Below are 12,018 nucleotides of genomic sequence, written 5' to 3' on the forward strand. Positions count from 1 at the left end.
AAGAGAAAGAACATCCGAAACAACTATTTTATATACTTATTGTATATAAAATAGACATAATTCCTCAGTTCTTCCTATGCCTTGTGGACCTATTCTTTTATTTTTCATGTTTGTGCCCGTGAGAAACTGATGCTTTATGTTCTCTGCATGAATTTCATGCACATGCAATTGCAAGCACTAGTGTAGATATGTGAACTCTGTTTCAGGGTTTTTGTACTTGATCATCATAAATCTGCTCTGTCCAAGGTGCCTGCAACCTGAACAACCTCAAAATGGATTTGTCAAGTGTTTGCCAAAATTTTGATGGTGCTCCCACGAGCAGGTGGAAAGTACCAAATCCACTGGATTTGTGGGTTCCATACTTCTTTCTCCAGCTACCATGGACACCAAGATCCCAAACAGGACCTATATGTTGTCCAGCATGCGTCGAGGTTGTGGAATCGAAAGCACATTGGTAATGTTGAAACTCGCACGGTAGAAATCAGAAATTCAATAGTACTGAATGTTGCCACTGTTAAAAGAGGTTGTACTGTTGCAGTTGAAAAGGAGGCTGCCCTACAGGAGGATTTAAAGAAGGCCTTGCTTAATGAAGAAGTCTATTGGAAGCAAAAATCCCGGGTCTTATGTTTTTTTTTTTATATATTGGATCGGGAAAACCACTACCCCAAAGGGGTGTAAACCCGAGTTCACCCTTTGATTTTATACAACAGACTGCTTCAGCTTATGCAAGGAGAATAATGCCCTTTAGAATCGAACCTCAACTGTCCGTCTAACAGCTGAGTCCCGTTCCAACTATGCTACACCCTCGGGTCTTATGGTTTAAAAATAGGGGGTTCTAATATGTCCTATTATCATGCTATAATAGTCCTAGGGCGTAGAAGACAAAATACCACGGTTTCTTCGGAGCATGAATGGCACTCTACAGTCTTTTAAGTAAATTCAATTGGCTGCTATAGACTTTTATATAGGAAATTATTATTAAGAGGGCAATGGGATTGCATGTTTGAGGTGATGGCTAGAGGCCTCACAGTGACTAGTGAGGAAAATTTGGCTCTTTGAGCACCTGTGAGAGAGGACGAGTCAAGAACTGCTATATTTCAGATTAATGGAGCGCAAGGCTCTGGGGCTGGATGGCTTCTACCACTATTATCGGGACATCATGGGGAAAAGGGGTCACCCTAGTTCAAGGATTTGGTTGGAAAGATTAACGCAATTCATCTTGTGCTTATTCCAAAGGTGGTGGGTGTGAATTGTTTAACTGAATTCCGTCATATTCCTTTATGCAATCTGTTGTATAAAATCATTCCTCGGATTATGGTCAATCGTATGAGAGGGGTGTTGAGCCACATCATTTCTCATAATCAACGGCTTTTCTTTAAGGCCAGAGTATTCATGTTAGCTCATGAAATGATTGATTTGATCATGTCCCTTCTTGCTCATATGGTTTGCTTTAAGATGGACATAGAGAAGGCTTACAACCGTGTTGAGTAAGATTTTTTTAATCAGGCTGTTTTGGTTAGGGATTTCATCTGGACTGGACTAGTCGTATTATGCTTTGTGTTCATTCTAATTCTTTTTCGGTACTGATAAATTAATGGCTCGCCAGGTCTCATTTTCTATGGTACTTGTGGTTTAAGCCCAGGGGACCCGTTATCCCCATATCTTTTCTTATTAACTATGGAGTGTTTTACTCGCAAGATTCAGCTGGATATAGAGATTGGAGCTAAGAGAGCTCAAGAAAGAGAAACTCAGGAAAAGGCATGCACACACGGTTTGGTGAGATCCACCTACGTCCCCGAAGAAGCCTCAGACACTCTACACATCCAATGTGTAGAATCCCTTTTATTTATATTCAATGTTAGACATGGAGGACGTCCCCTCATATGCAAGAGATAAGTCTTATCAATAGGTTGTTTACGCATGATTGAGCAGAACAATGATTGAGCAGAACAAGAACTCTTTATGAGGTGCTTCGTGAGGAGTCTTGTGATAATAAAGCTCTTCAGAAAGACTCAATCTGATTAAGAAAGTCTTTCTTGGGGGCATCACCTTCTCAAGAGAGTTCACATTTTGTGGACTCTTTTTCTCTTTATCATGTTATAGATTACCAGGATTGAGACTCTTCTCAACACTTGGATTATGTTGGACTTCATCATGAACTGGATCCAGATCTATATATTTAACAAGAATGCTTTAAAACCTCAAAGTTTTACAAAAGAGTGAAATTGGTTTCTTCACTTTTGTTTTGTAACACCCCGATCTGGGACTTCAGGAGTCCGAGTTCGGTTGGTATTACTTCCCAGAGGGAAGAGTGCAAAGTTTACACAGCGAAAAACGTGGCTGAAAAAAAACTTTTCATTTCATTCTCATAAATCAATTTTTCCTTACAATTGTTCATCATTCATAATAAAATAAAGCAATTACATCTTATTCAATGACAAGGAAAGTAAAAGATACCAATGCTCTGCTGAAGAAGAAGAAGTTGCTCACAAGTGAATGATCTAATGCCTGAAACCTATAGTTGTAATTAAACAAAAATGGGGGTGATTCTACAACCCAGTAAAAAATAATCATAAGTAAATAAACAACAATTTACAACTGTAGTGGACTTTAAGCCCCTAGTCTTATTTTAATTCTCGATACACCACACATGTTTGTATATTTTAATTTCCCTCATTATCACTCTCAAATACTCTCTTTCACACAACTATTTCTAGTCTGGCTATACCGGTAATAGCCATGTATGAGCGTAGCAACCCTGTAGAACACTCTAATTCTACATGTTGGCCAAACAATGCACCATACACTCCCAGTGGTCCCCAGACCACCAGACACTGCAGTGTACTACCACGGGGACCCCACCGGTAGCTAGCCGGGAGGTTAAGCTCCCAATCTCGGCATGGTTCATGCTACATCCTAAATATGATGGTTATCAACCATCCATGATCCTCTAGAGTCTCAAACCAGTGTGAGTGAAATTCTAAGTCATAACTAAGTTCACACATTGAATAATATTCTTAAATTCAAAGTTCACTTGTTCCCTCACGAGTGGTGCTATGACTAATCACAACACTCTCATTCTTAATCTCATGTTGACGTTAGGACTCACACCGTTCTCACTTAGCACGCAATGAAGTAGTGTCTCTACATCATTAAATCACCGGCGGCCCACTCTCCATGGTGGCTGCACTCTGGCCGTGAACCAGGTATCCCTTGCCACAGGCCGCCACTTCCGGGATTTAAGGGGTACTGCATGCTGAACTCTAAATATTCATTCATACTACATGAATGAACTAAATGGGACTCAAAACCACTTAAATCTCATCACAATGCATGATATTAATACTTAATTCAACATGCAATTAAAATTGCTTTCTATCATGCATGACACATTACAACTAACATGCATTTCAAAATAAACATGTATTTAAATTAATTCAGAATGTCAAGCATGCATGTCATGATCTCACTCAAAGCTATCATGCTAATCACATAATCTCTTAAACACTACTATAGCAAACAACGTGAAACAGGTTTATTCACATCTAAAGTTACTTATGATATTCCTTACCTCAAGTGCGAACACTGTACTTCCACCGAAGGTGATTCTCAAGATGCTCTAACAGTAGGATCTGGTCATTAAAGCAATATATTTGAATTAATTCACAAAACCTCTTACTAAAATTACCAAAATACCCTTCTTGAATCATATCCAAGAAACCATTGTTTCTGTATTTCTAGTTTGACTGAATTTCATAGACTATTGGATTCCCCTTGTCAATACGAATCCAACGTACCAAACCTCACTCGATTCCGAGTTCGGAGTGCGAAGATATGTCCATTTTACTGAAATGGATCTCATGAATCCAAATGGATCTCTTGGTACATTTCGGATTTCGGGCCAATCTGAGACTATCTTATGATCCAACTCTTATCTGGATCCAAACCCTGTCTATTTGGATTCAGATCCATTTCATAATTGGATCCAAAACTGCTTGAGTGGATCCAGAAAGTCTGAATGGGTCTGAACTAGATCCATTCTATTCTGACTGGATCCAGAATAGCCTGACTGGATCCAGGACAAATTGATTGGATCTGGACCTGCTGGACTGGATCTGGGACAGTCTGATTAGATCCAGATCTGTCTGACTGGATCCAGGATCATCCGACTGGGTCCAGACCTGTCTGACTGGGTTCAGATCCGAGACTGATCCAGTCAGATCTGGACCTGATTAATCTGGATCTGAGACAGGTCCAGATTGAACTGGGTCTGAACTGGAAAACCTAGATCCAGGCCCGAATGGTTCAGTTTGGACCTTGGTTTAACCGGGTCGGTTCAGACCCGATTCGGTCTGAACCGGTTCGACCTGAACCAGAATAACAAACCCGGTTGGCTTGAACCGGTTCGACCTGAACTGGTTCGATCCGAACCGGTTCGACCTGAACTGGTTCGATCCGAACCGGTTCGACCTGAACCGGTTCGATCCGAACCGGTTCACCCAACTCACAGGACCCGGTTCGGTCTGGGTGCGACCCGGACCGACCCGGTTCAGATTTTTTTTTTTAAGCGCGCGGTCTGGGCGCGACCCAGACCGGCGGCTCGGTCTGGGTCGCACCCAGACCAACCCGGTTCGGTCCGGGTGACCGGACCGAATCGGTCCCTCGATAAAAAGAGGCGGAAGGGGCTGTGCCCCTTTCGATTACAGTTGCAGAGGGTCGGCCCCTGCCGACCCTGTCTCTGCACTCCCTGCCTGGGCCGGCCTCCGGGGCCGGCCAACTGTGTCGGCCGGTCGCCGGGGCCGGCCGTCGGAGTAGGCCGCCACAGGGGCTGGCCGACCTCCCCCCCTTTCTCTCTATCTCTGTCAAAAATATTTTTTTTTCTTTAAGTGCAACTCGCCGGCAGCAATGGCTGCCGGCCCCCCTTGAGTTCGGATCAACAGAGAAGAACAAAGAAGAAGATGGGGAAGGTGGACTCACTTTGCTGCTGTCGCCGCCGCCACCTTAGGTAAGAGCCTCCCTCTCTCTCTCGCTCTCTTTCCCTCTCTTTGTCTCCCTATGCCGCTCGTTTGGTGCGGTGGAGGGAGGCTGCGTGAGGGTTTTTATAACCCTCACGCAGGGTGAGGATAACCCTCACCCCCGCGGATTTTGGGGGGTGAGGCTTATCCTCCCCCCTCTCGTTACGTGGTTTCCCCTTTGGGGAAACCGCAGTTTCTATATTTTTTTTTAAACTTAATGTTTATCCCCTCCGGCGACTCTGCCGGAGGGGGGTTTTACAATTCTACCCTTCTTAAAAGAAGATTTGTCCCGAATCTTACCTGGAAACAAATGTGGAAATTGCTCGCGGATATCAGATTCACGCTCCCAAGTAGCCTGCTTATTGCTGTGATGGCTCCATCTAACCAATACGAGAGATAACCCCTTGTTTCTGAGCTTTTGCACTTTCGTATCCAGGATTTCGATGGGCTTTTCTCTCATACTCAAATCATCTTGCAAATCTAATACAGTGTCAAATGTATCTAATATATGAGAGGGATCTGGCACGTACTTCCGCAACATGAAAACATGGAATACATTGTGAATTCGAGATAAAGAATGTGGTAGAGCTAACTGGTATGTTGCCTGACCAACCCTCGCAAGTATCTCAAATGGTCCAATATATCTGGGGTTCAACTTTCCTCTTCGACCAAAACGCATTACTCCCTTAAACGGAGATATCTTTAAAAACACGTGATCACCTTGCTCAAATTCTAACTCACGACGTCTTTTATCTGCATAACTCTTCTGACGACTTTGTGCTGTGAGAATACGCTCTCGAATGAATCTCACTTGATCTGTCATTCGCTGAACCATCTCTGGTCCTAACAAACTCCTTTCTCCGACTTCATCCGAACACAATGGAGTTCGACATCGTCGACCATACAATGCCTCAAATGGAGCCATGCCTATACTTGCTTGAAAGCTGTTGTTGTAAGCAAACTCCATTAATGGCAAAATATCATTCCACGAGTCGCTATACTCCAAACTACATGCCTGAAGCATGTCCTCAAGGGTCTGAATGGTTCGCTCTGACTGACCATCGGACTGAGGATAAAAAGCTGTACTCATTTTTAACTGCGTCCCCATAGCTTCTTGAAAACTTTGCCAAAAACGTGATATGAACTTCGAGTCTCTATCTGAAACAATTGAATCTGGTACTCCATGAAGTCTCACAATTTCTCTAATAAACAATTGAGTCAGTTGGTCACACGAGTGAGTCGTCTTACAAACTAAAAAGTGGGCTGACTTAGTTAATCTGTCGACAATCACCCACACTGAATCCATCCCATTCTTCGTCTTTGGAAGCCCCAAAATGAAGTCCATTGATATATATGTCCATTTCCACTCGGGTATGGGAAGTGGTTGCGAAAGACCACCTGGTCTTTGGTGCTCAATCTTCACCTGCTGACATACTAGACATTTGCTAACAAACTCAACAATGTCTCTCTTTATACTATTCCACCAAAACGTATTTGCAGATCTCGGTACATTTTGGTGCTACCGGGATGGATGACATATCTAGAATGATGTGCCTCTCCCATCAACAGATTTCTAAGTTGATCATCTTTGGGAATGCAAACTCTCTGACGAAATCTAAGAAGTTCTTGATCATCAATTTTGAATTCTGATTCTACACTTTCTAAGATCTTCTTTCTTAATTGCATAAATTCTGGGTCTAAGAGTTGCTTTTCCTTAATTTGATCCCACAATTCTGACTTCAATGTGGTTTGCACAAATAATAATCGACCTGGTAAGCATTGAGCTTCTGATGAGCCATCGAGGAAAATAACTCCCAATCTGCAAGTCTAGCTAGAGCTTCTGCCTTTCTGCTAAGAGCATCAGCGACTACATTCGCCTTTCCCGGATGATATTTTAGCTTAAAATCATAATCTTTCAAAAATTCCAACCATCTCCTTTGCCTCAAATTCAAATCTTTCTGAGAAAACAGATACTTAAGGCTTTGATGGTCGGTAAAGACCTCAAATTGCTTGCCATAGAGGTAGTGCCTTCATATCTTAAGGGCAAAAACCACCGCTGCTAACTCCAGATCATGCGTCAGATAGTTGACTTCATGAGTTTTGAGCTGACGAGATGCATAAGCTATCACTTTTCCGTGTTGCATCAGAACACAACCCAATCCTTTGTGAGAGGCATCACTATAAATAGTGAAACCTCCAGATACAGAAGGTAAGACCAACACTGGAGCAGTGGTCAAATGCTTCTTTATTTCCTGAAAACTTTGCTCACATTTCTCATTCCACTCGAACTTTACATCTTTCTTTGTGAGCTTCGTCATAGGAGCCGCCAACAAAGAAAATCCTTCAACGAATCTTTGATAGTACCCAGCTAATCCCAAAAAGCTGCGAATCTTAGTAGGATTCTTGGGTCTTGACCAATTGGTGACTGTTTCAATCTTTGCAGGGTCTACCATAATCCCGTCTTTAAAAACAATGTGTCCAAGAAAGGACACTTGTTCTAACTAAAAAACACACTTAGAGAATTTGGCATAGAGCTTATGTTCTCTAAGTGTCTGCAGAACTATCCTCAGATGCTCTTCATGTTGCTCCTTCGAGGTAGAGTATATGAGGATGTCATCGCCAAATACCACGATGAACTTGTCCAAATAAGGTCTGAACACTCTATTTATCATGTCCATGAAGGCAGCTGGTGCGTTGGTCAGACCAAAAGGCATGATCATAAATTCATAATGGCCATATCTTGATCCGAATGTTGTCTTGGCCACATCTTCCTTCTTAATCCTCAATTGATGATAACCTGATCTCAAATCCAACTTCGAGAAGCATGCCGCTCCTTGCAGTTGATCGAATAAATCATCAATTCTAGGCAATGGGTATTTTTTCTTTATGGTTACCGCGTTCAATTGACGATAGTCGATACACATACACAGTGATTCGTCATTCTTCTTCACGAACAAAATTAGAGCACCCCAAGGAGATACTGAAGGTCGAATAAATCCTTTCTCCAATAACTTCTGTATTTGCGCCTTGAGTTCCGCAGGGCCCATCCGATAGGGAGCCTTCGAAATGGGTGTTGTTCCCGGAACTAAATCGATTTGGAACTCAGTCTCCCGATCAGGAGGGAGACCTGAAAGATCTTCTGGAAAGACATCATCATATTCACGGACTATGTCTACATCTGATATGGTTAGGTCTTCTTTCTCTTCGGTTTTCATATAAGCCAGGAATCCCATGCATCCCTTTTCAATATATATATTGGCCTTCAAACACGATATGATAGCTGACTTATGTAACTTTCTAACACCCTGGTATGTGAAAGTTGGAGTATGAGGTATTTGAAAGCTGACACACTTTCTTCGACAATCAATATTGGCATGATAGTCTAACAATCAGTCCATGCCCAGAACAACGTCTAGATCTTTGAAGTCGAGTTGCAACAAGTTCACAGGCAACTCTCGATCTTCAATTATTACAACGCAATTAGGATACACAGTATCCACAATAGTGGTTTCTCCTATAGGGGTCTCTATTAAGTAAGAAGCACTCAATCGAGAAGGTGCCACTAGCAACCTTTTCCGAAAAGCTGAAGAAGAGAAATTATGTGTGGCTCCTGAGTCGAATAACACACGCGCAAGAACACTAGAAATAAGAAGTGTACCTTCAACAACATCAGGGTTGGCAAGAGTTTCTTGAAGAGCAGTCGCATAGGCGCGACGTGGTACTGCTGGCTTCGGCTTTGGTGGAGCGTTGTTTCTTCGATCAGGTTGTGGGCAATCATTAGCATAATGACCCATCTGCTGGCAGTTGAAGCATTTGACGTTCCTCAAGTCGCATTTACCCTCGTGCCTCTGGAGACCACAAGTCTTGCAAGCATTGTCCGACTGGACCGGCTTCTGAAACCTTTGCCGCTTGGCTTGCTGATTGCCAGTATTCTTTATGGTTACCGCGTTCAATTGACGATAGTCGATACACATACACAGTGATTCATCCTTCTTCTTCACGAACAAAGTTAGAGCACCCCAAGGAGATACTGAAGGTCGAATAAATCCTTTCTTCAATAACTTCTGTATTTGCGCCTTGAGTTTCGCAGGGCCCATCCGATAGGGAGCCTTCGAAATGGGTGTTGTTCCCGGAACTAAATCGATTTGGAACTCAGTCTCCCGATCAGGAGGGAGACCTGAAAGATCTTCTGGAAAGACATCATCATATTCACGGACTATGTCTACATCTGATATGGTGAGGTCTTCTTTCTCTTCGGTTTTCATGTAAGCCAGGAATCCCATGCATCCCTTTTCAATATATATATTGGCCTTCAAACACGATATGATAGCTGGCTTATGTAACTTTCTAACACCCTGGTATGTGAAAGTTGGAGTATGGGGTATTTGAAAGCTGACACACTTTCTTCGACAATCAATATTGGCATGATAGTCTAACAACCAGTCCATGCCCAGAACAACGTCTAGATCTTTGAAGTCGAGTTGCAACAAGTTCACAGGCAACTCTCGATCTTCAATTATTACAACGCAATTAGGATACACAGTATCCACAATAGTGGTTTCTCCTATAGGGGTCTCTATTAAGTAAGAAGCACTCAATCGAGAAGGTGCCACTAGCAACCTTTTCCGAAAAGTTGAAGAAGAGAAATTATGTGTGGCTCCTGAGTCGAATAACACACGCGCAAGAACACTAGAAATAAGAAGTGTACCTTCAACAACATCAGGGTTGGCAAGAGCTTCTTGAAGAGCAGTCGCATAGGCGCGACGTGGTACTGCTGGCTTCGGCTTTGGTGGAGCGTTGTTTCTTCGATCAGGTTGTGGGCAATCATTAGCATAATGACCCATCTGCTGGCAGTTGAAGCATTTGACGTTCCTCAAGTCGCATTTACCCTCGTGCCTCTGGAGACCACAAGTCTTGCAAGCATTGTTCGACTGGACCGGCTTCTGAAACCTTTGTCGCTTGGCTTGCTGATTGCCAGTATTCTTGACTTGCTTATCCTGGTTCTGATCAGGGTTTTGTCCCCTAAAATGCCTCTTGTTGCCCCTCTGGAATCTTTCTTTAGCATAAAACTTTCTTCGAAAAGATTCTGCCATATTGCCACCACTATGCTGGGTCTTCTCTTCCGTCTTGACTTTTTCCTTCGTTTGCGGTTTCTCAGCTGTCCGCATCTCCCAAAACTCATACCTGGAGGCATAGTCCACCAGTTGGCTGTATTTCTTTATTTGTTGTGGCCCAACCAACCTCAAAATATCGGGCCTCAAACCCCTCTCGAATCTTCTCCACTTCGCTTTCTCGTTTGCCACCAAGGACTTGGCAAAACGAGAGAGAGAGTTAAAACGTGCATTATATTGAGCGACTGTCATGTCACACTACTTCAATTTCCTGAACTCTTCTTCTTTTTTCACCCTTTGACACTTTGGAAAGAACTGCCTGTAAAACCTCCTCACGAAAGTGGACCAAGGCAAGTAAGTGTCTGACTCCAAGGTGTCCCTGATGGATCTCCACCAGTGCTCTGCATCGCTGGTCAGATTGGATACAGCTATCCAAACTCTCTGATCATCTGAACATTGGATGGCATCCAATGCCTTCTCAACTTGCATCAGCCAATTCTCTGCCACGACACCGTCAGGAGTGCCATCTAAGAGTGGAGGTTGCATATTCTTGAACCTCTCCGCCCATGAGGTGATACCAGAAATCACCGTCTATGGCTGATTTTGTTTGGCACGGGTCGTTTGTAGCAATTCATACAAAATACGGTTCGTGGTATACTCAGGCGGTATTCTCGTACTCTGACTCCTTGGGGATCCAGGGGAGATCTCCATACTTTCTTCTCTACCTTCACGCTGAGTATTTCTCTCCGGTGTGTGAGTTGTCGCGTGGCTTCTTTGAACTCGTGCCCCTTCTGTCGTAGGGGATGAAGAGGGTGCCCTTCGCGACGGTCCACCAAGGATTTCCCTTTCTCGCCTAGCAGCTACCGTGTCCTTGGAAACATAAGAAGTTCCTCTGCGAGTGGTCATTTGGACTGCAGTAAAATTTTCACTTAACATTACATGTTTCATTGGATTCTCACAAGACTTTATCACATCTCACGCAATGTTAATAAAAATGTTCACTTTATTTCATTCAAAAAGGATCTCATACATGTACGAGAATTATTATAAGCAGAACAGAAAGAACAATGCAATTAAAATAATACTACTCTACTAAGCAGACTAGTTAATCCTAATCATTCTTCGATCCATCCGAAGCAGGGCTTGTTCCTTGCACTCCCTTGTGTCTGAGTCTCGGAAGGAGCGTTCAAGTCGTACTGAGGCGAATCAGGAGTGTACGATGGTGAGGAAGATGTGTGGGTAGGTATGGCAGAAGTGTATGTAGGTGAGGCAGGATCATCACTCGGGTCTTCATCCTCGCCCCCCTCTTCTGTATTTCCCGAATTTTCTCGCCCCTGTCCAAACCCTGGGTCACCTTGGTTGGCTCCCGCTGCCTGCCGAGCTGCTTTGGCCGCCTGTAATGCCGTTCTCCGAGCTTCTTCAGCCAGAAGCTCGTGGAATGGAGTTGGAACCCTCTAGTTTCCCTCACTCATGGCCACCATATAACTAGCTCGGGACATATGTCATCCCCGTGCTCTGGTCATACGATACCTTCCCCGAGGCACAAATTTTGTGTTCGGAGCTGCTCTTCTCCCTATGCCTCCTCGAGCCGTCATCCGATTTCCCCCCATCGTCCCACGTGTCGACCTTGCCCTCTGACAGTTGTATTGTTGATTCCTTCTTCCATAAGGTGGAGGATGTGGCTCCTGGGTAGTGTAGGGGTAGTTCTGATGATAAACGTCTCGGTCTCCGAGAATGATGTAGATCGGAGGAGGCTGAGGCGTCAACTCTCAAACCACCTGAGTCATGCTTGTGATGACTCCAGTAACCATCGCCATTGCGACGAAAAACTCCTCTCCCTACTATGGGAGGCTCAGCTGGGTCTTGAGCCCGCGGAACTTCGTTGTTTTCAT

This window comes from Nuphar pumila, chromosome 16 (genome assembly GCF_984573655.1).
Source record: "Nuphar pumila chromosome 16, dmNupPumi1.hap1.1, whole genome shotgun sequence".
Lineage (NCBI taxonomy): Eukaryota > Viridiplantae > Streptophyta > Magnoliopsida > Nymphaeales > Nymphaeaceae > Nuphar > Nuphar pumila.